Raw genomic sequence first — 7,315 nt, forward strand, 5'->3', positions numbered from 1 at the left:
AGAGAGAGAGAGAGAGAGAGAGAGAGAGAGAGAGAGAGAGAGAGAGAGAGAGAGATTCATTTCGTACAATTGAACCTTTTCAAACTGTTTCTTTTTTAGAACAAAAAAACTTGTGCAAAAATAACGGATGTGAAGAAGAACAAAAGGCCTCGGACGCGTAAATGATCCTGAAGCATGATCAGCAGGCACAAAGTTCGGTAGATATCATTTCCCTTTCTTTTTCGGTCCAGGAGAGGTGAGACAGGTAAAACCTTTCTTAAAAATAGGTTGATTCGTCCCGAGCGCTCGCGAGCAAGACGCGTGCTAGAGGTATGTATAGACCACTGTCATTGTGACATATAGCCATTAAACTGAAATGGACAGTATGTTTAAACAAGAATTCAATCTGAAAGGATCCAGTCCAAAAAATAAATCACAAAAACTTGTTCTTGCGATGTTTGCCCGGGGTGCTTCTAGACCTCCCTCCCCTATTTGTCTCTGTTCTAAACAGAGACAGTGTGCAAGAGAATAGTTCGATGTCTGTGGGTATCCGGTTGCTTGACCAGGGCCGACCTCGTGCTTCTTGGGCCTAGCGAGCCATGAACTGCTGTCAGTTAGCATTACGACCACCTCTGGCATGGTAGGCCTGTCATTGGGCATTGGTTGAACGCAGAGAAGCCCGATCTGGATAACCCTGGATAGATCCAACGAGAGCTGATGGTTAGGTTCAGCCACCTGCGAATCAAGAAGGGCCTTGATTTTTCCTTTGTTCCAATACCTCCATGCCTGCAATAAACGCACATGAGATATTTTTTAGATAAAGGTAATTTCATTCAACAATGTGGTGTGATACTGTACAGTACAGTACTTACATCAAGAAGAAACGTTTTTGCGGAAGTGATCTTTTTGCCAGAGACTATCTCTAGCAAGACCACTCCAAAACTGTATACGTCACACTTGAGCGTCAGGTTGCCTTCCCTTGCATACTCTGGAGCAATGTATCCCCTTCATAAATCACAGACATGTCAGTCGGCTGAAATCTTAAATGCGGAAAAATAAGGGAGCATTTGAAATTGTAGGTTTAAACCATACGGTGTTTGTACTAATGTTGGGTTCGTCTGATCATCAATAAATAGCTTTGCGGTGCCGAAGTCCGCTATCTTAGGCTTTAGCTCGTGATCCAAGAGTATGTTCGGCAACTTAAGATCTCTGTGGATGACTTCCTTGTTGTGAAGGTACTCAACACCTATTGCAATACCACGGATTATCTCTAGCCTTTGAAACCAAGTCAACGATGGACGGGGTGATGAGTTTTCTCCTGTCAAGTAGTACAAATTAATAGGTCCATGTGCCAACGCACAGATGAGAGAATTAGCAAATAAATATATTTAGTCTAACACAATTGTGTGTTCAAGTGAGTATTGAGTAGTACCAAATATGTAGGGGCTCAAACTTTTGTTGGGCATGTACTCGTAGACTAGTATCCACTCGTCTTCTTCCTGGCAGTAGGAAACTAGTTTCACAAGATTTATATGCGTGACCCTTGACATCACTTCCACTTCTCTTGTGAAGTCATTCTTGCCTTTTTCCGTACGGCCAGATGGTCTAAGTCTTTTTACAGCGACGACATCACCATTTAATCGGGCCTGATGATTGTGCAACAGAAATACAGTCAAGTCAACCAACAAAAGTTATCCCAACTTACATTGGAGGAGTAATAGTAGTATATATAGAGAGGAATTAAAGAAAGAGCATACCTTGTAAACCACGCCAAATCCGCCTTTGCCAATGATATTGCTATCAGAAAAATCGTCTGTGGCCGCCTTTATAGAAGGCAGATCTACTGCAGGGACACATATGCCGGCTTCGGAAAATTCTTCCGTGGCTTCAATCATAGTAGATGGATCAGCTGCAGGGACCGACCCGACAGTCGAAGCACGATCTCGACGACTAGCAGCGGGGTCGGTAGCATCTGAAAGACTCTGACCATATGAGATGTAGTACAAAACTAGACAATTTCCACACGTTGCTGCGGAAACACTAAGAGACATGTAGGTATGAAATATTATTACTGCATCATAACAGTCGTTTTGATAAGTTAGCAATTTAATGGTTCAAGGGATTTTCTAAAAAAATAGGTTCAGATTTGATATTCCTTTTTACTAATTTCCGTAAACGTATCTTCGAGAAGTCTAGTAGCATTGTAGTTATAAGAAAAAATATTTTAGTATTTACAAATGGACGACACACCATCGAATACTTGTATGCACGTATTGCCTTCCTCATTTCATATTTTCATTCTTTAATCCACCATAACGATCAATTGCTACCACCAATTCTAGTTAATTTTGTATATACCACATGAATAAGGTGGCATGCTAATGACAAATTATGATGTGGCAGACATGCATGACTAGTGGAGATGAACTTTTGAAGAATGTAGGATGCCCCGTGCAAAAGACAAAACAAGTTGGACGACAAATTTTTGGCGTTTCTCCATTGATGAAATTCTAATCTTGACAAGTTGGATGCTACATGAAGAAATGCTCCCGAGAGCCAAAACACCATGCCCATCTTCTATTCAACTATATAGTAGGTTGTCCTTCTTTAAGGCATGTGATGTCGTCGGCAGCTAGCGGGAAAACAGGAATCACAATAGTGTTCTTATATACTCCGTATGTTTCTTTTTACTCCGTGTTTTAGGTTTGTCTACAATCAAACTTGTAATGTTTGATCAAGTTTATATTTGAAAATATCAATATCTACAATACAAAATAATTATGATATGAAAATATGTTCCCTCATAATCTAATGATATTGACATTGTATTATGAATGTTAATTGTTTTCTAGAAACTTGGTCAAACTTACAATGAGTTTGACTTGGCAAAGTCTAGATGCAGACAAAAAGAAACAGAAAGAATATAATATATATACACTTTGTAGTTGAGAGACACAGTAATATATTGATCTACATAAAACACACTAATCAATGGGTGTGTATAGATTGACTATTCATCATACAGGGTGCAGAATAAGCTACTCTTCACCCGATGTAATCTTATGATTGTTTCATAAATAACTTACATTTGAAATACAGATAATTACATTTATATTGATTAAATACGTAAAATTTGACATAAGAAAACAAAAATACAGGTCATAAGCCTATAAGAATTGTATTTTATGTATATTTTACACGTAATTTGTACGTTCGTAATTTTACGTAACATAAAACATTTTTTGCAACAATTTTATATTTTCTTACATTCCCTTTTTACGTAAGAAATAAGACAAAATTTACAGAACGTAAAATTATGGTGCATTCATGTGAAAATAAAGGGTGTGAAAAATAATTATTCCTCATCCAGAATGACAAAATAGTCAACCCCTGTGTGTGTGTGTGTGTATATATATCGTATATTTGATACCTTAAAAATAAGAGCGTATTTACATACCCTCTTTGTTTGGAAAGAAATCATTGCTAGGAAACAATAGTATATTTGTTTTTTTGGAAAGCAATCAATGACCGTTGATGGTTGTAGTGCATGCAAACAAATTTGGAAAGTCATTTTGTCGTGCATTCTACATCATGCACTACAAATGTGAGTTGCCATATAATGGGTCTAGGTGCCCAGGCACCTAGGTGCCCCAAACAATTTACCTATATAGGTAAATTGACTATTCGTCATCCTGGGTGAGGAATAGTTATTCTTCATCCCCTCTGTTTTGCCATAAATGCACCGTAATTTTACGTTCCGTAAGTTTTGTCTTATTTCTAACGTAAAAAGAGACCGTAAGAAAATATATAATCGTCATAAAAAATATTTTATGTTATGTAAAATTACAAACGTAAAAACATAATGTAAAATACACATAAACTGCAAATTTTCTTATTTTATGACCTATATTTTTATTTTCTTATGCCAAATTTTACGTAGTGAATCAATATGAACGTAACTATTTGAAATATAAACGTAATTTAATTATGAAATGATCGTAAAATTACGTGGGTGAAGAATAACTTATTCTGCACCCTGGGTGATGAATAGTAACATTATATATATATATATATATATATATATATATATATATATATATATATATATATATATATATATATATATGGTCGCGCTATTCGTCACCCTGGGTGAGAAATAGTTATTCTCTACCCCCCTTTATTTTACCATCAATGCACCGTAATTTTATGTTCCGTAAGTTTTGTCTTATTTCCGGCGCAAAAAAAGACCGTAAGAAAATATATAATCGCCGTAAAAAATATTTTATGTTATGTAAAATTACAAACATAAAAATATAGTCTAAAATACACATAAACGGCAAATTTTCTTGTCTTATGACCTATGTTTTTATTTTCTTATGTCAAATTTTACGTAATGAATCAATATGAATGTAACTATTTGAATTTGAAACATAATTTAATTATAAAATGATCATAAGATTACCTCGGATGAAGAATAACTTATTCTGCACCCTGAGTGATGAATAGTAACACTATATATTTATTGTTCATTGTTTTTGATATAGCTTACCACCCATGCCAAGTGGTATATATATATGAGGAGCAGTTTAACTGTACCTATAGGTGAATTGTTTTGTCGCTGCCCGCCATATCTCCAGACCGCAACTATGATCAACAGACAAACAACAAGGAAGGCTAGAGCTCCACCAATAACCATCGCATATGGAAACGAATGATGTGGTGCATCACCTGTGAGCAAAGTAGTTTCGCATTAGAACGAGTATTAACAAAAGAGCCCATCTGTTGCATCGGAAAAAGAATACCACACTCTCCTAACCTAGTAATCATGACTCAAGACTCCAGTAGGTCCACATCCTTTATTTTAACACATAGCTTTTCATCTGTATTGCCACTTATCCTCCTTCCCACCCTCGTCGACGGTGGTTCAGTGCTCACACAATTAGAACGTATTTGAATGTTGTCAATCCTAAGGCGTCTCTCTCTCGGCACAAGATGAGAAATCTACCTTTTCAATGAGGTTTATGCGATGCTTGCATGCATGGTTATATATGATTTCTTTCGTCTTCAATCCTGGTCTTGCTGGTATGTTTTCAATCCAGGTCGGCACCGGTATGAAAGAAATACGTATCATGCCCTATTTATTAAGATTGCACCCTAAATAGTTATTTTTAATGGTTAGCAGGTAAAATAATATCATATTCAGATTCTACACATTTTGCTAATAAAATTCCATATATAACATGTTAAAGTTGGAGTTTGGATTTAAAAAATATGGATATTTTTAAAAAGCATTTGATTTCCACTGTGGGTTGATTAACCCAAATACCAGGGGCTATCCTGCAAAAGCGAAAATCTGACTTAAATTTGACATGTGGCATGATTACCAGAAACATCACAGGGTTTTCTGCAAAAATGAAAATCTGACTTAAAACTAGCCTGCGGATTGATTAATAGAAACATCAGGGGGTTTTCTGTAAAATAACATGGCGGACAAAGAATACATATTTCTTTTATTAATAGATATAAATAATAAGATGATATAAGTGGGTTATAAAGATTTAAATAATTGTTTTCTTAATTGAAAGGAAGAGAAGAGGTAATAGAAGAGAAGCTCATTTAGATTAAGAGCAACTCTAGCACATACCTCAAATTCTCATACCACAGAATCTATTTTCAGTATACTGCAAAATGTTTTACAGTATGGCATGTGTTCCGCGGCAGAGCAGATACCATAAAATCGCTTCGGTTCAGATGTGCAGCCCACTTGTTAGTAGCTAAATTTACAACATGGTCCTTGAAAAATAGCACAAAGCACCCTCAAAACAAAAACCAAATAACAATTGGGTCCCTGGCCATAGCCCACCGTGTCTCTCGCCGCCCCAAGGCCACCCGATGCTCAGCGCGGTGGTCCTCCATGACACACGGCGGTCAACAGTCCACTCCACACGTGCGGCAGGCCTCCACGACTACGCACCCAATGCTCTTCGTGTCCCTCAACGATGACGCACTCCACGCGCGTGGTGACCCTCCAGGACGGCCTAGCCAGGGCAGACGACGGTCAGCGCGCGCACACACCACATCCTCCACACACACTCCAGTGTCACGGTTGTGGTCGTGGCTACGAGAGGCAGGGCGGATGCAGACTCGATTCCGGCGGCACGACCGGGGAACTAGATGCAGGAGGCTCCGGCTGCTCCATGGCGACGCGTGGCCGGCCGAGGGAGGTGCTACGGTGAGCTGCCGGCGAGGCTAGCGGCGACAGAGGCGCAGGGGCGAACGCGGTTTCTCCTAAAACCTCCCTCCTGCCAATCATTTTCTAGTTTAGTAGGAGGTGGAAGAAAAAGCCCTCAAAAACTGAGTTCATGGCACGAGTGTTCCCTGATATGAGAACCCAACTAAACTAGTTTCATTTTTGCAGCCCAGTCATGGCATGGACCACCCGAGCTTGCTCTCGGGCAAGGGCACGAGTGTTCCTCCTCTTTGGGGCAGCCTAGTCATGGCATGGACCACCCGAGCTTGCTCTCAGGCAAGGGCACGAGTGTTCCTCCTCTGCCGCTTCTGAGGATGTGTGAACGGATGGCTTCCTCTTTCGTGACAGCGCATGCTCCGCCTCCGCCACATCAGCAGTGAGCTGGGCCTCACGCATCCGCGCCCTCTAATTGTTACGGTGAACACCAATCCCTATAACACTCATATACCGGCAGACTGGAGAGATGGTGTCGTAGACGGACCTCGAGCTTCCAGCACTGCCGGATCCGAGCGCTAGTTGCGCCGTCACAATGGTTTCGCGACAGACAGACTTCAACATCGGCCAGACGCACTCCTCCCGGGAGAGGCGGACAGCCATAGCCTCCTCCGGCACGCATGGGAGGACGCCCCAGACGATGGATCGACAGTCGTCAGAGTCAGATCCACTGCCCAGCATGCCGGAGAGGGCCAGAAATCATCGGAAGGGAGCTTGCGCGCGAAGTGGAGTGGAGTTATTAGGATTTTCTTCAAGGAGCAGATGAGAAAGATCCTTGACATTGAGTTGGTTCTCATTCTTCTTCCTGGTTAGCAACGGGGTTATCTAACTTCACTGGCTCATCTACTTCTACGTATGTGGGATGGGGGTGGTCCAGCATGGACCGGATTCGATGTGGCGGACCCATGCCTCCTCATATCCACTTTAGATTTGGGCCGGATATGTGGGGTGCCGGTCAGCCCGGGCGTTTGGGGCCGGTATGAGGCGTTCATCTAGGTCAGGTTTTATTGACCAGTCAGTGATGGACTATCTGCCCGGACATTTGGGGCTGTTATTAGGCGTCTGTCTGGGTCGGATTTGGCTTGTCAGTGA

General features: G+C 40.7%; 1 pseudogene; it reads right to left on the reverse strand.

Moving 5' to 3' along the window:
* Positions 1-326: 326 nt before the first annotated feature.
* LOC119358216 overlaps positions 327-7,315 on the reverse strand; it is an 8,671-nt pseudogene continuing 1,682 nt past the window's right edge.

Source organism: Triticum dicoccoides, chromosome 2A (assembly GCF_002162155.2).
Source record: "Triticum dicoccoides isolate Atlit2015 ecotype Zavitan chromosome 2A, WEW_v2.0, whole genome shotgun sequence".
Classification (NCBI taxonomy): domain Eukaryota; kingdom Viridiplantae; phylum Streptophyta; class Magnoliopsida; order Poales; family Poaceae; genus Triticum; species Triticum dicoccoides.